Below are 23,513 nucleotides of genomic sequence, written 5' to 3'. Positions count from 1 at the left end.
TTGGGCTCTGTGCTGACAGCTCAGAGCCTGGAGCCTGCTTGGGATTCTGTGTCTCCCTCTCTCTCTGCCTCTCCCCTGCTCACACACGCTCTCTCTCTCCCAAAAATAAATAAACATTATAAAATAGTTTTAAAAAATCATTGTGTCTGCAACTTACTCTTAGATGGAAATGAGAGAACCTATAGGCTGTAAATGTTTCATATCTTAACTGTCATGGTGGTTACAATGATTACGCAAATGATTTGTCAAAGTTCATCAAACGTAAATGCATGAACTTCATTGTTTGTAACTATACCTCAATCAATAGAGCTGATTTTTTTTTTCAAAATGTTGTGCATTTTGGGGGCACCTGGGAGGCTCAGTCGGTTAAGCATCTGACTCTTGATTTTAGCTTAGGTCAAGATACTGCAGTCCATGAGTTCGAGCCCTACGTTGGGCTCTGTGCTGTCAGTGTGGAGTCTGCTTGGGACTCTCTCTCTGCCCCTCCCCTGCTTTCTCTCTCTCTCTCTCAAAATAAATAAACTTAAAACAAAACAAAATGCTGTTCATTTTGATATTGTATGGTATTTGTTGTGACTTATTATTACTCAGATAGTAAGTCATATGAACTACCCTTACGGTTTTTATGTGTGTTATTTTATGTTGATTGATTGATTGATTGCCTAACCTGATACATGAAATCCAATAGCTACTAAATTGTTGCAAGTTATGTCTTTTCATCTCATCTATTTTAAGTAGTTTGCAAATAGGCACATAGGTTCCCATTCAAATCTTGCTTGCTTTTTAAACAGCTGCAAATATTTTCTACCTACAAAAACCTTTTTTTTTGCCAATGAAAGATATCTCCAACATAAAACAATCCCTATATGTTGTATTATATAAAAATGAAAAGAGAAAAAAAGAGGAAAAGCATGTTGGCTCCTTCAAAGGAAATGAAAAACTAGGACTAGGGTCATTTCTGATCACTAAATAATAGAATTTCAGTCGCTCCACATCCCACAGGAGCTCAGCTATTAACTCAACTTAGGAAAGGGATTGCAAAATGGACTGTCTCCTGTTGTGAAAGAGAGTCTGATGCCTTTATATCGCGCTACCAAAGGCTTGAAGAAAGGTGAGCCGCCAGGTCAGCATGTACCATAGAAATTGGCTCTCAAGCCTCAGGAGCGAACGGCTGTTAGTACAGGTAGAAACGTTCCTGATTGGCATGTGGATTTGGACCTGACCCACATTCGCAAGGCGGGACGTGGATGCAGGCTGCCTCCGGCGGCCAGAGCTTAACAGAAAAGTAAGCTGGAAATGTGATCGCTTTCCTTCCTTCTGGTTCTACCAAAATCACCAGGTGTCCTTGTACACGCTTCTCCATGGCTCAGTTTCCCTATCTACAAGATGAAGAGTTGCACGGAGTAATCTTATATCCCATGATTCTGAATCTCAGCATCTTTGGTATGCAGCACGGAGGCTTTTCTACCCCCTATTTTTTTGTCATTTCTCTCCCTCTTGCTTCCCAAACTGACAATATTGTCATATTTATTTTCTACAGTGCTACGTGGGGCATTCTTTGCATAAGAGGAAACATTTACAATTATTTCCATCGTGGTTTTTGCTTACTGGGAGATAGAAAATGTTTCCTTCCCCCCACCCCCAACTAATTCCTGGGACTATCCATAAAACTCTCCCCAGCATGTACACACAGTAACAGGGTACAGATACAGCTAATAGATAGAAATACTTTCTGTTTGTTTAAGTACCTAGGGATTTCTGAGTAAACGAATAACTCTATCTTGCAGGTAGTAATAACATCTGTGTGAATGAACCTGTAGGTTCTTTTATCATCATTTACAAATGAACAGATTACAAATTCTGGATTTGACATTCCCGACAGTGTATGAGGCCAGTTTAGGCTTCAGCTTAGAACCTCACCCAGCTTTACCTTATGGTGAAAATGACTGGTTTAAAGTTGGCCAAGGATTGGAAGCTGGAAAGTGCTGGAAGGCACCAGGATCTACCACCCTAAAATATCGCCTCTTTGGCATGTGGATCATTTTGAGAACCAGCAGAAGAAGGAAACGCTTGAAAAACAGGGCACAAGTTTCCCTTTTGTAAAGGCAATTTGCATTAAAAGTGTAAATCTCCTGTGCCCACAAGAGAAGGACTCTTAACTATTAATGGAGAAGCACCATAATAAATGTTACTGAACAATCCTTATTTACCATACTTTTCCTTATTGCCTTGACATAACTTTTCTCCCCTCTCAGAAGCCAAGACCCCTTTCTCTTTGTCCAGTCTACGTATAGAAGCCAGAGTTCCAACATCCCCTTTGGGTTGCTTGTTACTGAGTGCTCCCGTGTACGTATGCATGAGGCACAGGTTAATTAACTTCTGTTTATTTTCTCTTGTTAATCTGTCTACAGCCAGATTTACAGAACCCCAGCTGGAGAAACGAAGGATAGAGGAAGAGATTTTTCTCCCTTCCCTACAGTGCTGTACCTGGACTAAAATATTAGAATAAACATTCTTACCTTAAAGAAGAGATATGTGTCAGACTTATGAAAGAAGCTATTTTTCATCCCCTTTGGGGGTCATCCTTGGGAAGCATGTGTCAGGTGTCTTCCTGAGAACAGTAGTCATGAGGGATAGATGTGCATAGAAAGCCAAAATCTGAGATCGATGTTCTACCCCTCCTGGGAGAGTCACAATTTACACTGGCCCATTCGAGGCCCTAAGATATTCTGCATTCATTAAAATGCATTTAACTTTACGATTAACTTTCACTTGTAGCATTCCAAATAAATGACTCAGAACACTTTTTCCACATAAACTTTTCTCGTTCTGCAGAACACCTTTTGGGAAACCCAGCGGCGGCTCTCATTTTTCCCAGCAAAGAGTCCAGAATAATTTCTAAGCCAGTCATTTCAATACCCATCCACCCCCAAGCTTCCTTGGCAGGACAGAAAGAGTCTACCTCAGGGTGCAGGACACCGGGTAGCAATCACCCTGGGAGCACACACAGGAGTGGCAGAGGAAAAGGATTGAGCAACTTGTCTGAGTCCCTGCCTTAGGAGATGGTTGTGGGAATGAACGGGGTAGTGATGAAGGGGAAGAAAAGGTCCCCATTCTTTCTTAGGACCAGCAATCCCCAGATTGCTAAACCTCAAGATGAAAGTCAATGCCGGTGCTTGTATCTGGAAATCTGATCTGGGAACACAGAAAAGACAATCTGTACTTTCACGATGAAGATCTCAGGCTCCAAATTTGGTCCAAGTTTGGCTCAGCCCCTTGCTGGTCATGTGACCCTTGGCAGTAAGCATTCTATGCTTTTGTTTCCTTATTTTAAAGTAGCGAATAAAACAGTACCTATTTCTTTAGCTTGCCTTGAGGATTAAATGAAATGTTACAGGGAAGAGACTTAGCCCAGTATCTGCCATAAATTATGTACTCGAAATAAAGTTAGATATTGTCTTATGTCAAAGATAAAAATACAGTTACAAAATAAATTCATAAATACCAGCTAACAGTTACAAAAAGTCAGCTGGGAGGGGCAGGCGCCTGGGTGGCTCAGTTGGTTGAGCGTCCGTCTTTGGCTCAGGTCATGATCTCACGCTTCGTGGGTTCGAGCCCTGCATCAGGTTCTGTGCTGCCAGCTCAGAGCCTGGATCCTGTTTCAGATTCTGTGTCTCCCTCTCTCTCTGCCCCTCCCCTGCTCATGCTCTCTCTGTCTCAAAAGTAAATAAACATTAAAAAAAAAAATTAAAAAAAAAAAGTCAGCCAGGGCACCTGGGTGGCTCAGTCAGTTAAGGGTCTGACTCTTGATTTCACCTCAGGTGATATTCTCATCATGGGTTCATGGGTTCATCTCATCATGGGTTCAAGCCCCAAGTCAGGCTCTAAGCCGTCAGCATGGAGCCTGTTTAGGATTCTCCCTCTCTCCCCCTCTGTGCCACTCTCCCACTCGTGCTCTCTCTCTCCCTCTCAAAATAAACATAACTTAAAAAAAGAAAAAAGTCAGCCAACAGAGAGCTACAAAACCTGAGTAGCAAGAGTACCTTATGTATTGGTGAGAATCTTTGATCAGGACCCAAGCTCTTTGCCTTAAAAGTGAAGTAACTCAAGAAAGAAAGCCATGACTTAATTAAACAGTGCCTGAACAGGTAGATGTAGATGATAAAATATATATACACTTTGCTGGTTTTTTTTTTTTGTTTTTTGTTTTTTTTGTGAATCTTGGGCCTCATTGTATCTCTGAGTCTGTTTCTAGGAATTACCTCTGAGTCTAATTCTAGGAATTGTAATACTTGTTTAATTTTATTTTAAAAAATTCAATCAGTTGTTTAATGGATACAGAGTTTCAGTTTTGCAAGATGAAAAGTGCTGGAGATCTGTTGCACAACAATGTAAACATGCCTAACATTAGTGAACTGTACACTTAAAATCGTTAAGAAGGTTATGTTTTTTTAAACAAAAAGAAAAAGAGAGAGAGAGAAATGAGTTGGATCAGTATCTTGTTTTCACGAGGTCTATAGGAGAGTTGACATCTTCAGCCTGCTCAGTGGCCCCATATACATCAGTAGGGGAAGGTGATGTGAGCAGATACTAAATGGCTTTAGAAAATTTCTTGATTCCACTCAAGATTTGGTAAGAAATTAGGGTTGTTCATGGAATGTGGGGTTGGGGCCTAAGCGGGCTCTGCTCTTACCCTTAAAAAAATTTTTTTTAACGTTTATTTATTATTGAGAGGCAGAGAGAGACAGAGCATGAGCATGGGAGGGGCAGAGAGAAGGGGAGACACAGAGTCTGAAGCAGGCTCCAGGCTCTGAGCTGTCAGCACAGAGCCCAAAGAGGGGCTTGAACCCACAAACCACAAGATCATGACCTGAGCCAAAATCAGATGCTTAACCAACTGAGCCACCCAGGCGGCCCTGCTCTTACCCTTTTGAAAGTAGCATATTGGAACTGGGGAATATGTCTAAAACAGAACTTCATTTTCTTTGCAAAACTGCTCCTTCTGTGTCCCACGACCCCACCAACCTTCTCCCCTAAACCAGAAACCTGAGTAGGGGTGTGCTGACAGATGCATAGCAACTAGCTCTCCAGAAAACAAAGAGGGACTCTTCACGCACATGCGTGCATGAAAACTTTTACTGCTATAAAGAATGCGTGCCACAAAATTTACAAATGTAATAAAACATATAATAATCCTTACCGTAAATTCTTACCGAATGCTTCTGTTGAATTTCACTGACCTCTCGTAAGCACAGCCATTGTGTGGTGGCACAGATGGAAGAACATGGCCCCAACAATGAATGCTGGGTAATATTAGTATTTTTATTTATAACAGTTAATATGAAGCCAGGAAGACATATCTTGGAACCTCACTCATTCATCAGTGATGTGGATGACTTTTAGCTGAATCAGAAGTTTCAAGGTTGTATGTTACTCACAGTGTAATGGCTACAGACATGAAACTCTTTCCTGTTTGACTTACTCCATTAACAATATCTCCATCACTTTCTTAAGTCTAGACCAGGAGTTGGTGAACTATGCCTGCTGGGCAAAAAACAAAAGCAAAAACAAAATATCAGGCTGCTTCCTGTTTTTGTCAATAAAATTCTACTGGGACACAAGCCCACTTAGGCACATATTGTCCACGGCTACTTTTGCACTCCAATGGCAGAGCTGAATGTTTGGATGGGAACTGTATGACCCAGAGAACCTAAAATATTTACCATCTGGCCCTTTATAGTAAAAGTTTTCTGGTCTAGTTGTCTCCCTGATCTAGAAAATCAACAAAGCAACGAGGTTAAGTCCCGATTTGTAGCTTTTTCCCATTTCCGCGGTGTAAAATGTTCCCACTGTGGCAGGTTTCCAGCAGTTGATGTGTCATCACTGATTGTGACGTGAGGAAGAGGTGCACAGGAGCACATCATTAAGTGGCGTTTCCAGCAAACATAGAGAGTAGATGCAAATAACCTCAGAGCTTAGACAATGGAAAAACGCAGTAAAATAGAGAGTGATGACTTTCGTGAATTTATTACCTTTATATTTAATATAATTCATTTTATTGTCAGTGTGTGTGATTTAAGTTTTAGTAATTGTTATGTGTGCATACACTGGGATCGCCCCCTGGCTCTGGCATGCCACCCTTTGAAGGTCATGTGAGCTCCCCACTTCCCTCACGCCAGCTACATCAGTTTTCGAGTCCTATAATTCCATCGCCTGAACCTGTATACCAATCTGTTCTTCTTCCTTAGGGTTAGTTCTTTAGCTCTGGACATCTCCATTTCTTGACCAGATTGTTATAATCTTTTCAAATCGTCTCTTAACTTCTGAACACATCCCTCTGTTCCATCTTCTAGACAATGCTTCTTAAACTATAATGCTGTATCCAAATCATCTGGGATTCTTATTACAAAGAAGATAGATGTCCATTCAGTAGGTTTGGGGAGGTCTGGAAATCCTGCATCTCTAACAAGCTCTTGGACAGTGCCGATGCTGGTTGGTCCTGGGGCCACACTTTAGGTAGCAAAGCGGGACTGCTGCTAAATGCTCTCTAAAAAAAAAAAAAAATTTTTTTTTAACATTATACTTATTTTTGAGAGACAGAAAGACAGAGTACAAGCAGGGGAGAAGCAGAGAGAGGGGGAGACACAGAATCCAAAGCAGGTTCCAGGCTCTGAGCTGTCAGTATAGAGCCTGACATGGGGCTTGAACCCGTGAACCGTGAGATCATGACCTGAGCTGAAGTCAGATGCTTAACCAACTGAGCCACCCAGGTGCCCCTAAACGCTCTTTTTAAAGTGTAAATCTGGGGTGTCTGTATGGCTCAGTCTGTTGAGCATCTGACTCTTGACTTCAGCTCAGGTTACGATCTCACAGTTGTGAGACCGAGCCCTGGGTCGGGCTCTGCTGGGCGGGGAGGCTGCTTAAGATTCTCTCTCCCTGCCCCTCTCCCCCCCCTCACTCTTGCTCTCTCAATAAAATAAAATAAAATAAAATAAAATAAAATGTAAATCTGACCTTGTTACTCCCTGTTTCCTAAATACCACAGGCTGTTTCACACCCTTCTGCTTTATTAATATTCCCCCCACTGCTTAAAATCACCCTGCTCCCTCCTGCACCTGCCTGGGAAATGACTTCATTTCAAAGCACTGGCAGCATCTCTTATGAAGCCTCTTCTGACGTCCCCAGTTAGAAAGGAGCACCCTCCTTGTCCCTGCTGCCCCGTGTCAGCACATCCATCTCAAGACACTGCTGCATGTTATTTATTGGTGTGGCTTTCTCCATCATTAAATTCCAACAACCAGAGTTCCCTACACCATATTCTGACCTCAACTCAAATGTCATCTCCTCAGGGAGTTTCTCTGACCTCCCAGAGAAACCCTCCCGTCTTTGCCTGGTCCCTCTCCATTACGCCAGGCCTATTTCTTTAGACACCTCCACCCTGCAATTATCTTGTTTTAGTTTTTAGTAGAAGCAGTCTTATTTAATGCAATTGAGACCAGTAGTCGGTTGGACAAAAATTGGGGAATCATAAAAAATGAGGTATATTTATATTAAATATTTTCACGAAAATATCAATGAATGCACGTTCATTTGCTGCAGGTTTAACCTAGAGGCAAGGTCATCATCCTGAGCAGGAGTTTGTTGATTCAGGTTCAGCATCGTCTTTCTTGCATAAGCTAGAGCCATAGAACATCATCTATTATTTTCGGTTCCAGTTTCTTTAAAGCAGAGCAGGAACATAAAGGAACTTGGGAAGCAAGCTTTAAAATATTTTCCTTATCTTTTACAATTAGGCGTTGCCCACGTCTAATTTAACAGCATTGTTTGAAAGCAACCCACAATTATCAAATCTTCCAAAGCATGCAATTTAGTTTTTTTTTTTTTTTTTAAACAGACATTTTGTTTTGGAGTAATTTTAGATTTATAAGGAAGGTGCAAAGACAGTACAGAGGGCTCCTGAGTACCCCTGGCCCCACTTCTCCCAGTCATTAACATCGGCATTTGTCAAAACTAAGAAAATGACACGACGTATTATTAGTAACTAATAATAACTCCAGGCTTTATTGGGATTTTACCAACTTGTCCATTGTCCCTTTCTCACCCAGGGTCGAGCCCCCTGTGCCGCATTGCATTTCGTTATCACATCTCTTAGATTCCTCTGGTCTTTGCGAGTTTCCCCATCTTCTCTCGCTTTTCATGATCTTGACAGTCTTGAAAAGTACCGGCCAGGTGTCAGTATACTGTCTCCCAATATCTGATGTTTTTTTCAGGAGACTGGAGTTGTGGATTTGGGGAAAGGACACACAGAGGTGAGATGCCCATCGCAGGCACGTAATAGCTGTCCACCTGCATCCCTGTTGATACCAACCTTCACATAATTTACTTTCTTTTTCTTTTAAAAAATTTTTAACATATATTTACTTTTGAGAGACAGAGCATGAGCTGGGGAGGGGCAGAGAGAGAGGGAGACACAGAATCCGAAGCAGGCTCCAGGCTCCGAGCTGTCAGCACAGAGCCCGACGCGGGGCTCGAACCCACAAACTGTGAGATCGTGACCTGAGCCGAAGTCAGACGCTTAACCAACTGAGCCACCCAGGCACCCCCAATAATTTATCTTTTATAAAAAGAATTCCCATCCTTTGAGCACTAGATTTCGTTGAGTTACATACTATTTCATTGGATAATGTAATCAGAAACATAAATAGAAGAACACAATGGGGCTGGACAAGCGTGGCTGTCGCCTGGTGGGAGCTGGGGATTTAGGAGCCCAGCCATCAGCCTGACAGGGTCTGTTTCCCTCCTCCCCCATGAGTGCAGGGAGCCGGTCTGACATCTTCATCACTGAGTCCCCAGCACTTAACACGGTGCCCAGCACACGGCAGGAACTCATTACCTGCTTGTTGAATGAACACAGGCCCAGAGCAAACCTTAGGTGTTATGTTGGTCAGGGTCCAGCAGGAGATATCTAAACAGAGAGAACTTCATTCTTAACTAAGTGCAGAGTTGTTGACTAGATAACAGAAATGGCATAAAGATAGCAATAAATTATCTTGGAAGCAGTAACTGTAGGAAGCGGATGTCACCCCCCCCCCACCCCCCCAAAGCTTGGAAGCAAAGAGAAGAGGCTACAACTCTGGCCTCTGGGAAGCTTGGAGGAAGAGCCCCCCCCGCGCCAAGGGGGCTGAGTTGAAACCCAGGACAGCCTTGCAGTCCCCCTCTGGTGTCTTCTGGGCAGAGCCACCCAGGAAGCCAACTCCAGAGCAAAAATGAGTCTGTGGTGCTCCGACAGCAGAATCACAGGGCAGGGTGTAGAAGGCTGGGTTTGGAGCAGGGAGAAGATAGCTCACTGACTGCTCAGGTACAAATTAGGTCACAGTAATTGTAGCTTTTTGAGAAATTTATGTATTTTCATTCAAGTTACTTAACATCCAATGTAGTCTTGGTTTCAGGAGTAGAACCCAGTGATTCATCACTTACACGTGACACCCAGTGCCCATCCCAACAAGTGCCCTCCTTAGGGCCCACCTCCCCTCTAGCCCATCCCCCCACCCACCTCCCCTCCTGCAACCCTCAGTTTGTTCTCTGTACTTAAGAGTCTCTTATGGGTTGCCTCCCTCTCTGTTTTTGTCTTATTTTTCTTTCCTTTCCCCTATGGTCATCTGTTGAGTTTCTTAGATTCCACATATGAGTGGATTCACATGATATTTGTCTCTCTGACTGGCTTGTTTTGCTTGGCCATAATATCCTCTAGTTGCATTCATGTTGTTGCAAATGGCAAGGTTTCCTTCTTTTTGATCGCCGAGTAATGTTCCACTGTACATACGTACCGTATCTTCTTTCTCCATTCTTCAGTTGATGGACATTTGGGCTCTTTCCATACTTTGGCTATCGTCGATAGTGCTGCTATAAACATTGGGGTGCCCGTGCCCCTTCGAATCAGCATTTTTGTATCTCTTGGATAAATACCTGGTGGCGCAATTGCTGGGTCATGGGGTTGTTCTATTTTTAATTTTTTCAGGACCCTCCACACTGTTTTCCAGAGCGGCTGCACCAGTGTGCGTTCCCGCCAACGGTGCAAAACTGTTCCCCTTTTCTCCACATCTTCCCCAACATCTATTGTTTCCTGAGTTTTAGCCATTCTGACAGGTGTGAGGTGGTGTCCCATTGTGGTTTTGATTTGTATTTCCCCGACGATGAGGGACGTCGAGCATCTCTTCTTGTGTCTGTTAGCTACGGTCACAGGGATTGTTAACGCAGCATTTGCTACCTCGATTTCTCCTGTCTACCCCAATTCTAGAACCATGTCGACCGTGAATCTACAGACACTTATTTTGATAACAAAATAAAACTTGATGCAGTTCTAAGCAGTTAAGGACGAGAATCCAAACATTTAGTATAAAAGCAGTTTTGCAAATGTTTCATTGAGATCTTTCCTCATTAAGGTTTCCAAAAATATAAGTCCAGTAGCGTTTGGCCTGAAGATGCCTTCCTTTTCTGGCAAATCTGCTTAGCACATATAGCTGTTCCTCACTGCCATAAGGAATTTCAAATCAAATTAACAGTCAGGATCGTCTTTCTTGAACAACTAAGTGGTATTGTTAATGTGTTAAGCACTGAGGCTTCCAAATGCTTTGGATGGTGAATGTGACAGAAGGGACAAAAAGGGGGTAGTGGCTTCGTGGTGGCTTCACTAATAATGCCTTGCTGCTGTTTCATCAGAGTCAACTGCCTGATGCTGTTCAATGACTTTAACTTATTCTGGGTGAGTCGCTCATGTTCCTATAGGAGAAACTGGAGCTTTCTTTCCCCTGAACTCTGATAGGATAAAACTGACTCGCTCCTTAAACTTGACCAAATCATCCTCCACTTGGGTTACGGACATTTTACTGAGCCTCTTCTTAAGCATTTCAAAGTTTCAAAAATAATGCCAATAGGGAGAGCACAGAGACTGTTTAGGGCAGCGAAGCTGTTCTGTATGACCCCATAATTGTAGTCACGTGTCATCGTGCATTTATCAAAAGCCACAGAATGTACAACCCTGAGAGCGACCCCTAATGTAAACTATGGACTCCGAGTGAGAATTTATCGATGGAGTTCATGGATTGCAGCAAACAAACTACTCTGGTGTGGGGGATGTTGACAGCCGTGTGCATGCAGGGGCAGGAATATATGGGAAGCCTCTCTACCTTTGGCTCACTTTTGCTGTGAATATAAAACTGCTCTGAAAAAGAAAGTCTATTAAGAAAAGTTAAAAAAAACAATAAAGTATAATAATGCCTTTGCCAAAATCATTATATGGCTTAAAGGCATCTCCCATGATATACAGTATTCTCCTAAGGAACCTCAGGATTCCCTTTCAATTTGGTGTCTATTGTCCACTTCCAGCCTCCCAGGCCAAATTCTCCATACCTGGGAGGGGTGGTGAGGGGGAGGATTTACGTAGGTAGGGGTTGTGGTCACCAGACATACTCGAGCCTCAGTTCTGGATCACCCAAGAACCCACGTCACCATAAACTTTTCAATGGCAGGGGCCAAGTCTGACTTATCTTGGCTTTTCCAGAATGTAACATAGTGCCTGGCACATATCATTTGCTTAATAAATGTTTACTGAGTCAATGAATAAACGAACAAACGAGAAAAACAAATGGAGATTCGGGAGTTGGGCAGAGGCGTTTAGTGGAGAAAAGACTTGAAGAAAAAAGAACAGAGAGGTGACAAAGCTTGTATTTTTAGTACCCCTTCTCCTGTTCCTTGGCAACTCTTGTATGAAGAGAGGCAGAGATTGAGTCAGGAAGCCTCACTCCAGGTTTAGAAAACATTGTCGGGGTGACAGAAGAATCCAGTCCCATCCTTCCTGTTGGCCTTCGCTCAGCCTGACTCCTTGCTTGGGAACACACAGTTCAGAAGCTGACATTTCCAAAGCAGTGGCTTAGAGGGCCCCACGAATTTCAGTATCCAGAAATATAGGGAAGAGAGAAATTGGTCACGAGTCTGGCTGGGTCCGATACAGCCACAAAAATACACATGTGCAGACTCTCGTTGAAGCAAGGTTTTGAAATTCATAAAAATGAACACACATGAGCTCAGGGCAATTTCAACCCTCAATTTTGCAGTACGGGCTGACCGGGGCAGGAGTCATAGACTGGGGACCCAGGCCAGATCCCGCCCACGGACAAAAAAATGTCTGGCATAGGTGTTTTTTGTTGTTTTGTTGTGTCTTGTCTTTAATTTTAATGCATTGCCAAGATCTAGAAATTGAGAAATTGCAGATCAAATCTGGATTTGCGGCTTCTGGTGAAAAAGCAGATCTGGGAACAGCTGGTCTGTTTCCTGGTAGCCACGATGTGCTGGGGACGGGGCGGGGGGGGGGGGGACGGGGGAGAAGGGCAGCCTACTTCACCTGACTGGCCTCTCTCTCTTTAACCCACCGGCCTGGCCCTGTGGCCGCTGACACGTACACCCCCCGTTTCTCTGGACACCGCCCAGAAAGGGCCTTCATGGGAATGAAGCTGATGGAGAGGGCAGATTTGTGTGACATACTCCTGAAAGGATAACATTCCACTAATGAGCCCTTCTGTTTAGGAGGAATCAAAGCTTCCTGGAGACTTTCAAGCACAAGCTCCAACAGAGGATGTCACTGTACTGTAATTTTATCGGGTGATCTAAAGATCCAAGGATCAGGTTTTGTAAATAGGACCAATTGTTCCTGTCCTTGTTCTGGTCCACGTGGCCCATTTTAAGTGGCAGGAGAATGCCTTCATGTTTATGTCATGTATGTATCTGGGCCAAATGTCCAAATGAAAGCACGTTTCTTCCACATTTAACATTTCACCATAACTCAAATTAAGGAGAAACCGCTGAACGAGAAACAGTCTAAAAAAATTGGCTGAATTATGAAATTTGCACTTATTTGAAATACCATTTCCTACTGACATTTCCCTTCCGGCTGCCTCGGCATTAATGTAAGAATTATTTATGACTCAGCATTTCCCCACGACAGCTGCCCACAGGACAGAGCATGAACTGAAGAAAAGAAAAGGACCGCGGTGACTTCACCCTGTCCGCGCTGGCCCTCCTGGCTGAGGAGAGGCGGTGGCTACAGGAGGCACGGGCTTCCCTGGGGCCACGTTGGGTTCAGATCCTGCCTCTGGAATGTACCAGCTATGTGACCTTGAAGCTATTGTCTGCAACGGGGGTCAGCAAACAATTTTTATAAAGGGCCAGCTCGCGAATATTTTCCGCCTTGCTCTGCAGATAGTCCCCGGCACAATCACCCAACTGTTAGTGACTATTGTAGCACAAAACCAGCTGAACACAGTGTATTCGTCCCCCAGGGCTGCCAGAATGAAGCACCACAGACTGTGCGGCCTCAACACCAGACGTTCATTCTCTCAGGGTTCTGGAGGCCAGGAGTCCAAGATCAAGGTGTGGGCAGGGCTGGTTTCTTCCAAGGCTTCCCTCCTTGGCTCGTGGAGGGCCTTCATCTCGCTGTCTGCCTGCGGTGTTTCATTTCTGCGTTGTCTGTGTCCTAATCTCTTTCTCTAAGGACATCATTCATATCGGATGGGGACCCACCTTAATCGGTTCATTCTAACTGAATCACCTCTTTGAAGGCCCCATCTCCAAACCCAGTCATATTCTCAGGTCCTGAGGGTTAAGACTTCAACATACGGATTCTGGGGGGACATAATTCAGCCCCTAACAGACAGCATGTTAGGTAAGCAGTCTCGCTGTGTTTGGATGAATCTTTGCACAACCAGGCTCGTGGCCACATTTCGCCTGTAGACTCGGGTTTGCGTGCACTTGGTCTCTACTGCCCCCTTCCTCCGGTCCCTCCCTCTCCTTATCCTCACTCACATCCTTCCACCTAAAATCCTCTCCCTAAGGTCACCAGTGGCCTCATCTCTCTTGCCCCCAGCAGTGCTGGCTCCGCACAGGTGACTCCTTAGTGAGCCTCTCCTCCCCGGACTCTAGCGAGGCCACACTCCTTCGATTTTCTACCTTTCTGGCCCTCCCCTCTCCTGATTCTTTGCTGGCACCTCCTTCTCTAAACCACTAAATGGATTCTACTGCCTTAAAGCCCAGTGCTTTAAGGGGCTCTCCTCCTTTCTTGCTGTGTAATTTCTTCCCCGGTGATCTCATCACTTCCAATGTCAATTGCCCTCTCTAACCTGAGGACTCCCAAATATACAGCTCGAGGCCGTACATCTAACCCTTCCTGCGTATATCCTCTTGTCATTGCTTCTGTAATTTCGTGTGGTGCATCCTGGCTATTTGCTATTTGCTTTTCTTTAACTACGATAATCCCTGAGATAAATTTAGTTCCGTCCTAAAACCATTTCCATGGCTCATCTGCCCTGACTTGCCCCCCTGCCCCACAGTTGAGGTTGGAGCCCTCTTTCCCTTGTTCCCTGAGCACACTGTATGTTTCTTCTTCATTTATAATCACGAATGTGTGTGTTTGATTGAGGTCTGTCTACTTTGGAGGACAGGACACCCAAGAGAAGCAAGGATCCTGTCTTTTGTTCTCTTGGTATCTGAGCACTGAGCCCAGAGTCTGGCACACTCTGGAGTCTCAATCAATACACATGAGACAATCAAAGAACTTTAAGTAAAATAATTAAATTCTCTGAGATACAGGAGAATGAGTTGACTTCAGCTCAGAATATTTTGTATTAGGCTGTGCTTGGTTAGTTTACCATTTTGCTTATTTTATTTATTTTGGGAGAAAGAGAGAGTGAGTAGGGGAGGGGCAGAGAGAGAGGGAGAGAGAGAGAACCCCAAGCAGGCTCAACACTGTCAGCCCAGAGCTTGATGCAGGGCTCGAACTCACTAACCGTGAGATCGCGACCTGAGCCGAAACCAAGAGTCGGACATTTAACCGACTGAGCCACCCAGGTGCCCCTGTGCTTGGTTAGTTTAAGATGTGACCCTCCGGAAGGTTTTCCATGTATATTTCCATTCTTTCTATTTTCCTAAATTCTGCCTGTGTGGAAAGTTGAGGTCATTCGAAGAATGAACATCCTGGGCTCTACGTATTTCTTTAGTTTTGTGCATAAAAGAAGGGCTAGAACCCTGGGGGCAGACACTCTTGGTGCACATTCCAAGCCCACTACTCGCTAAAGGTGTGTGACCTTAAGTAACTTGCTTAATCTCCTTACTCGTCAGTTTTTTTCACCTGTAAAATGACGATGCTAACACCTGTGTTAAATATATGGCGTACGGACAGGGACTGACACAGTGCTGGCATTAGCAAAGGTTCCTTATTTGTTTCACAAATACTTATGTGCCTACAAATGGGAAGGGTACTGTTTCAGGTGGCGGTGGGGGCGGGGAGGAGGCACACTGCAGTGAGTCAGGGCAATCCTATGCTCGGGGGCTCACGTTCTGGCTGGGAGACAGGCACTAAAGACAAAGCCAGGGGTGCCTGGGTGGCACAGTGGGTTAAGTGTCCGACTCTTGGTCTTAGTTCAGCTCATGACCTCGCGGTTCGTGCGTTCGAGCCCCGCATCGGGCTCTGTGCTGATGGTGTGGAGCCTGCTTGGGATTCTGTGTCTCCTTCTCTCTGCCCCTCCCCCACTTATTCATTTCCTCTCTCTCTCAAAATAATAACTAAACTTAAAAAAGAAAGACAAAGCCAGGCAAGGGTATAGAGGTTGACAGTGAGGGGGCAGGAGGGGAGCATTTTAGCTGTGGGGATCAGGGAAAGCCTTCCTGGTGAGCTGAATGGAAGCAGGTAAAAAGTAGACACCAGAATGAAACAAGGATCCACACATGTTCATTCTTCTCCCCTTTTGCTTCCCTGAAGGCAGAATTCCCATGCCACCTGGTCACCAGGGAGAATGCCTCCCCCCCTACTCATGTCCGTCTGGGTGGGAGCAGTGCCGACAGCAATAGGAGGTGGCATTCAGGGGGCCCTGGGCTGCTATAGGCACAGATTGTTCCATCCAGCTGGGGGTTAAAGGTCAAGGTCTTGGGCTTGGTTTCCACACTCCAGAAGAGTTGATATGCAAACCAGATTAGGCACAGAGAAGTGCTTCTGTGTAATGGAACTTCTGCTTGGAGAACGATAGGTGAAAATAAAACTTGAAGAAAACCCACGTCTCTTTCAGTTGGGTTTGAGGTAAGAGTGGGCAGTTTGTTTTTTGCCTTTGCTTGCCTCTGAACAGAAAACCAAATGAGTCAAAACACAGCCAGAATGGAATAACTTGAAGCTTAAGAACCTTAAGACTGCCCTGGTAGCTCTCAAGGATTCCTGGGGCCCCAGGGTCTAAGGAGGCCGAGTCGGCCATGTCCCGGTGTGGTTGCCTGTCTTTCCACGCTGCCTACTCCCGCAAGAGCAGGAACCCTTGGCTGAGTTATCGCACCAGCCTGTTGGACTTACAGAACATTTGAAAGACTTCAGATCTTTGTAGTCAATAATTTCTCCCCGCCAGGCTCCATATATTTTCTCCTATCTGGTCAATGTGAGGCAACGAGGGACAAAGAACCCTGTCTCCCACGAAGAACCTAGCTCTATTTTGTAACCTTAATAAACTTGAATAAGAGGACTTCCTTCCCATCTCCAGAATCCCTTTCCAGCCAGCCAGCTTGTAGCCACGAGGAGGTGAGTCCTTATTACGTGAGAGATAAATTTGCCTTCTAGGGGGACCAAGAATTGTCAACTTGTAAATAAGACATTTCAGTCAGATAAACAGTTGGACCACAGAGGCAGCTGAGAAATTAGAGAAGGTGTTGATACATTAAGATTGAAGAAGCCGAGGGGTGCCTGGGTGGCTCAGTCCGTTAAGCATCTGACTTTGGCTCAGGTCATGATCTCATGGCTTGTGGGTTCAAGCCTTGCATTGGGATCTGCGCTGACAGCTCAGAGCCTAGAGCCTGCTTGGGATTCTGTGCCTCCCTTGCTCTCTCTGCCCCTCCCCACTCGCACGCGCACGTGCGCTCTCTCTCTCTCAAAATAAATAAACATAGCTCCAACACAGTGGGGGAGAGCGCACATCCAAGAACCACCCCTCTCAAAGTGCCGAGGTGGGAGATTCAAAAGTTGATAGATGCCTACTTTAATTCAAAAATGATACATCAATAAAATAAGGGTCCTGAGGAAGAAATTTGGTTCTTCCCATTTTCTCATTTAGGCCAACATTTATGGGGGCCTACTTTGTACAGGACACTCTTCCAGATGCTATAGAAGAAGAAACCGATGAATTTGACCCCCTCTTGGGACTGGAGAGCTTTCCCTTGGGGATGGTATGAGGTGGAGCAGAGAATAGAAGAAGAGATACGCACCGGACCTCTTGGGACTTCTTGTGTCTACGGCCTATTAACTTAAGATCACAACACTTGACCAACTGCCGTGGTTCCATTCAATTCTAAGTTTTGGGAGCATAAACGGTCTGTCCTCCCAGATCCAGCCAATTCCTGGACCCCCCGATGTGCTCCCGATGACCAAGTGTCCCCCCTTGGAGTATGGCCATTTGGATCCCAGCTAGCTTTATCCTTGTGTTTGTTTGTTTGTTTGTTTGTTTGTTTTGGGGGTTTATTTTGGCGGGGATGGGGGGAACACAAGTGGGGGAGGGACTGAGGGAGGGGGACAGAGGATCTGAAGTGGGCTCTGTGCTCACAGCAGCGAGCCCGATGTGGGGCTTGAACTCACAAACTGTGTGATCACGACCTGAGCCGAAGTCAGATGTTCAAGTGACTGTGCCCCCCTCGGTTTTAATAACGAAAGACCTCATCTTAAAATCTCTGTTCCCTCATTTTCAAGGCTGAGCCTCCTCTCTTCATTTCAAGGGGAAAAGGACTAATAAAAAGTCAGGAATGATGACCTGGGTATTAGGGTACAAGAAACATGCTGTAGCAGGCTCCAGGTTACCTAAGATGTGTCCAGACTGATTCACAAGTTCAGTCACATTTCTGTTACAGCAGTGTAACGAAAACCAAACAAATTACCAATTATGTAGTCTGGCGTCAGCAGAGCTTTTATTATTATTTTTTTTCTTTAAAGCTTATTTATTTATTTTGAGGGACAGAGAGCACAAGTGGGGGGTGGGGCAAAGAGAGAAGGAGAGAGAGAACCACAAGGAAAACTCTGCACTGATAGTGCGGGAGCCCAAGGCAGGGCTCGAACTCTCGAACCGTGAGGTGACGACCTGAGCCGAGATCCAGAGTCCAGTGCCCAACTGGCTGGAGCCACCCCGGCGCCCCCGCCATCAAAGCTTTAATTGGACAAACGGTAGTGCGTTTAGTATACTGCAACGTGTATTTAATATAAGGCTGCCGGAATCCATCTGAATTTAGAAATTAGAAAAAGATGTTCTCAAAAGTGGCGTAAAGACTCATCTCTGCTCATTTATACAGAGACTGTCTTCAGGAAGATGTAAGCCCCCAGTGCCCGTGGCTGCCTCTGTTTGGAGGAAGCAGGTGCCCTGGGGAGGAGGTGGGCCTGTAGTGGTTTCTGCCCTGCACTCACCTTTGAACTTTCTGCATTTTGTGCCGTGTGTATGCACTACCTACTCAAACCTAAGTCAGTTTTTATTACATGTTAAGTAATTTTTTTATTACATACAGAGAAAGAGCTGTAACGCTTATTTATTTTTGTCATGAAGTCACTCCCTCCGACACTTCTCCGGAGTCAGAAATTCTCTCGAGGCCTGGGGAAAATGACGAATCAAACTTTTTCTGACAGTAGAGACGAGCTCTGAAAATCATGCCTGACGGATGCAATGAAGAGTCCTGGCAAGGGACATGGTGCTGACAGGTGAAGGCGTGCGCATCTGACGGGATTCGGACTTTACACCAAAACCAAGATAGAACAAGGAAAAAGACGTGTTTAGAATAGCTTCCTTGCTTCTGTCAGTGTATTCAGCGAATCGGTGTACTTTCTCATCCCCTCTCCATCCTCACTCAGCTAACCGTGGAGTCTTGCTCGTTTCTTCTGAACGAGCTCGTTTCTTCTGAACTGACACGACAGTTGAGAGACCCGCTGCTGGTTCGGCACGCGTCGCTGGCTATGTGCATTTTCCGCTGTACGATGGCTCCCTGTGGCCCGGCGGTGACCTGCGGACGCCTCTGGGCCTGGAGATTGTAAGACTGAGCGATGCAACCGGGATTATAGGAAAGGATTAGCAGCAACACAGCCCAGCCAACGCGTGGAGAGAGGTGAGACGTGTGCCTCCATCCGGCCGTTTGACAGAAGTGTGCCAAGGTTTATGTGCGGGGACGTGGCCAAAGAGCCCTTTTTGTGATGCCCTTTGACCTTTTGGGGAAGGCGAGCAGCGTGCTTCCAGGGATGTGTCCCAAACGTTCACCTGCAGCCCTGACTCAAAAGGGATACCGAGGGGCTGGATACAGAGTTTGTCACGACATCATTCACTGTAAGACGAAAGAGGTCTTGGGGCTCCCGGGGGGCTCGGTTGGTTGAGCGTCCGGCTTCGGCTCAGGTCGTGATCTCGCCGTTCCCAAGTTCGAACCCCGCGTCAGGCTCTGTGCTGGCAGCTCAGAGCCTGGAGCCGGCTTCGGATTCTGCGTCTTCCTCTCTCTCTGCCGCGCCCCACCCCCTCCGCCCCCAGCCCTGCTCACTCTCTGTCTCTCTCTCTCTCTCAAAAATAAATAAACATCAAAAAAAATAATAATAAATAATAAAGGAGTCTTTTCTGGGGAAGGTTTATGGGCCTTGCCATCTAATGAGTGGTACATGTGTATGGGGAGGGGTGGCCACAGTTATAGCCTTTCTGTTCCTGTTTCCTCAAAACCCACTTAAAAAAAAAACAACTTGTGACAGAACAGCTTCTAGAATGGCTTCTACAATACTTCAAAGCTTCTAGAATACTAGAAGGCTTCCAGAATACTAGAAGCTTCTAGAACAGCTTCTAGAATACTTAAAAACGCTGGCAGTGAGCCAAATCATGGTGCTACAGGTAGGAATCTGAGGTAGCCATGGTCTCCTGGAACACAGAAGTGCTGTGTTACATGGCATTTAGAGGAGTCAGAGTTGGCTTCTGGCTAAAGGGATTAGGGAAGGTTCCGCAAAGAGGGGCTTGCATTGTTCGCTTTGTCGAATAAACCCCAAATCAGTGAATTGCAAGCAGGCCGAGCCAGAAATCATCTCGGGGGCCAAGACCACACGCTTTCCCTGCATCCCCTTGCGTTTGGTAAAAGGTCGCGGCATCCCGGCTCTCCACTGTGCAGTCGGATCCACCAGAGCCAGATGGTCTCTCTAAAAATGTGGCCTGTGGCCACGATCGGAGAGTCGAATATGTGACGTGCATTCTCTTTCAGAGTGAGAATAGATCATATAAGACAGCGCTGGTTGGCCTGGCTCCGAGAGAAAAGAAGCTAATAGATGAAAATATGTGCCCGAGGTTATTGATTTGTGTCCTTATTTATTCATCCTTCCCTCCTACTAGAAAGTGAACTTCAGGAGGGCGGGGGCTGGGGCTAGGTGACCCAGGACTGCAGCCGAGCCCCTAGACTTGGACGTCTGGCACATGGCGAATAAATACACGGTACGTTTTCCTCGAATGCATGAGGGGCTTTCTCAAAATAAAGTTTTGTGATCTGTCATGGATACAGCTGCTGATTCTCTGCAGTCTTGAAGTCTGTTTTTTGTGTGTGAATGTCCCAACAGAGGACAAGTCTTGATGACAGTCAAGGATTGCGGCACAGACTTCCCTACTGCCCTGAACTCAAGGACAAGAATTCCTCCCGGCTCCTGATAGGCTGCCTGCAGAGTCTGACTTCACATCCAGCCTCTTCGATTAGACTTCAGGGCCACGCTTGCCCCTCCCAAACATATTTTATTCATTCCTTTTAGCTCTGGGAGGTGAGCCAAGAATTCCAGGAGGAGGCGGAGTCCTTTTCCTGGCCCCGGCTGACGTCTGAGCACATACCGCCCTCTAGCGTTTGCCACGCATTTGACAAAATCCTTTCCAACATCCGCTAAAGCCCCGTGAAAGTGAAGTCTTCTCACAGCTCGCAGGCACAAAGATCTCAGCATTCGTGGGGGAGGGAGAACAAACATGCCAGTCTGCCCAGAATAGTCCAGAATGCTGTGAAGATGGCACTGACTATCCAACCCAGAGCTTTGAAAATTAAAAGAAATAACATAAAAGCAGCCTTGTTAGAATCCACATTCAAGGGTTCCCAGACAGAAAGTTCTACTTTGTAATGGAGTTGGACATTTTCTGTAAACTGAAATTAAAATGTTTTTAATGTTTATATACTTTTGAGAGAGAGAGAGAGAGAGAGAGAGAGAGGCAGAGAGAGGGAGACACGGAATCCCAAGCAGGCTCCAGGCTCTGAGCTGTCAGCACAGAGCCCGATGCAGAGCTTGAATTCACAAACCGTGATACGACCTGAGCTGAAGCCAGACGCTTAACCGACCGAGCCACCCGGCGCCCCTCCATAAACTGAACTTTAGACTATGAAGTAGAAGCATGAGGATGTCCCTCTAGCTTTTTCATGCTCAAGGTATTGCCTTTCGAATCACCTTTCATATCCTTTTTTGTGTTGTTCATTCATTCACACACCGCATACACACACACTCACACATACACAGAAATAAACCCATCCGCTGGGTTACTCTCAATCTCAATGTTAAGACTGCTTGTCTTTCTCACATACCTTCTCATGGAGGGAGAAGGATCTTGGACCTCTAACCCTGACATCCCCTCCTCTCCACCCCTTTAAGCAGGTGCAAGGTGGGTTTCTGGCACAGCCTGACAAGCACCAGAGGCTGAAAGTCTCATATTCGCTGGCCCAAGCGTGGCCTGGAGGAGACTGGTGGCCCAAAACTTCTGTTCTATTGTTTTGGGTTTTTTTAAGACACGAGAACAAAGACACTTTCACCATTAACATTATACAAGCCATCTTCTGAACACTCAATTATGTGTTGTCCTGGGTTACATACTATAGATAAAGAAAGAATAAAGACACACTTTGCATTGAAGGAGCATACTTTTTACAGGTCACCTCATATGGGTGCAAAAATGGCAGAAAACTGCAATTAGAATCTCTGGAGGAGGCCCTGGATGCAGTATGAACAATGCTCCTGTACGTGTGCAGTGCGCAACCCGAACATCCTTTTGAAGCAGTCCTGGTAAAATACCTTATTGACAAAAGAGCATGAATGCTCAGACTATGCCTTTAAAAACCCCATTTTGGCTGCCACTCAGCAAACTCGAGAAGTCAGGCTTGCCTTCCCTACGTCCCCTTTTGATTCCCATTCAATCAGTACCATGCGTGCTTCCTACTCACCTGTACGCCCTTCCACCTTTGAGGAGAAGGTGCTTTGAGGTGCACCCTGTTTTTAATGGGACAAAATCCCTTGCTTCAGAGGAACAGAGCTCTGCTGGCAAACTCACGGGCCATGTTCATGACCAACAGATAAGGGAGATATTGGAGTAGCACATCTCTGATACCCCTTTAAGCACACTTCCTATGTCTGTCTTTGTTATCTCTGTGAAAAGAAGTCTCTCTTTCTCTCTCTCTCTCTCTCTTTTAAATGCTTATTTTTTTAATGTTTATTTATTTTGAGTGAGAGAGAGAGAGAGAGAGAGCCAGCAGGGGAGGGGCAGAGAGAGAAGGAGACAGAGAATCCCAAGCAGGTTCCACGCTGTCGGTGCAGAACCTGACTCAGGGCTCAAAATCATGAACTGTGAGATCATGACTGGAGCTGAAATCAAGAGTCGGATGCTTAACCGACTGAGTCACCCAGGTGCCCCCCTCCACACCCTCTCTCTTTTTATTTCTTATCCCAGACTCACTGACCAAAGGACACTTGGCCCCAGTGACAGCGTAAATCTGACCTTTGCCTCAAGGGTCTCTGACAGGCAGCCTTGATTACATCTGTGTAATGGGCACAGGAGAAGTATGATTTGTTCTGCACTAAATTCTTCCGGGAAATTTTTTTCTGACTTCTCTTTAAAGTAAATAGAAGCTAAGGGTGGAGGGCAGGACTCTGGGATTCACGGTTTTCTACTGTAAAACCTAACAACGACTCAGTCCTCTCCAGGCCAGTTTCTAAGGTGATGCTCAACCGGATGAGTCGATTAGCATTTCAAAGTGATTCCTGAAGACACCTTCCTCTTTCTGAGACCTGAGGGAGGTCTGTTCGCGGGTGGAAAATCTAAGAGAAGTCTAAATGTAACTGCTATCACCCAAGCCTTGTTCTAACCGAGCCCATCACACCATCCAGAAGGTTCTTTTGGGTCCCCACGTGGCTAAATCCAGGGCACCGTGTCCAGCCCTCCTCATCCTCAAGCTCTTTGTAGGACCTGCCTTCTCAGAGCTGCCCGTTCTCTCCGGAAACGTTCTCTCTTCTTGGCACCTTCCCTGGCTTTCCTACCAGAGCTCTGCCTCTGCTACCACAGGTCCTGCGGGGGCTCCCCTGACCTGGTTCTTCTCTGGGTCTCGGGCACATCCACAGCCTACATGGCATCTCTGTGACATGCTGCACAGGTATTTCCGATCCTTCACAACGGAGCCCCGATCTTGTCTTCATCCAAAACAACCCG

General features: G+C 45.7%; 1 long non-coding RNA gene across 1 annotated transcript; it reads left to right on the top strand.

Annotated features, from left to right (window-relative positions):
* The first annotated feature begins 19,853 nt into the window (after positions 1-19,853).
* On the top strand, positions 19,854-21,130 carry LOC122226726. The gene is made up of 3 exons (XR_006205745.1): positions 19,854-19,916; positions 20,406-20,504; positions 20,813-21,130. It is a non-coding gene; the product is annotated as an uncharacterized LOC122226726 (long non-coding RNA).
* The last annotated feature ends 2,383 nt before the right edge of the window (positions 21,131-23,513 follow it).

Source organism: Panthera leo, chromosome C1, assembly GCF_018350215.1.
Source record: "Panthera leo isolate Ple1 chromosome C1, P.leo_Ple1_pat1.1, whole genome shotgun sequence".
Taxonomy (NCBI): Eukaryota; Metazoa; Chordata; class Mammalia; order Carnivora; family Felidae; genus Panthera; species Panthera leo.
Note: the sequence above shows the minus strand (reverse complement) of the source record. Positions and strands in the feature narration are given on the sequence as shown.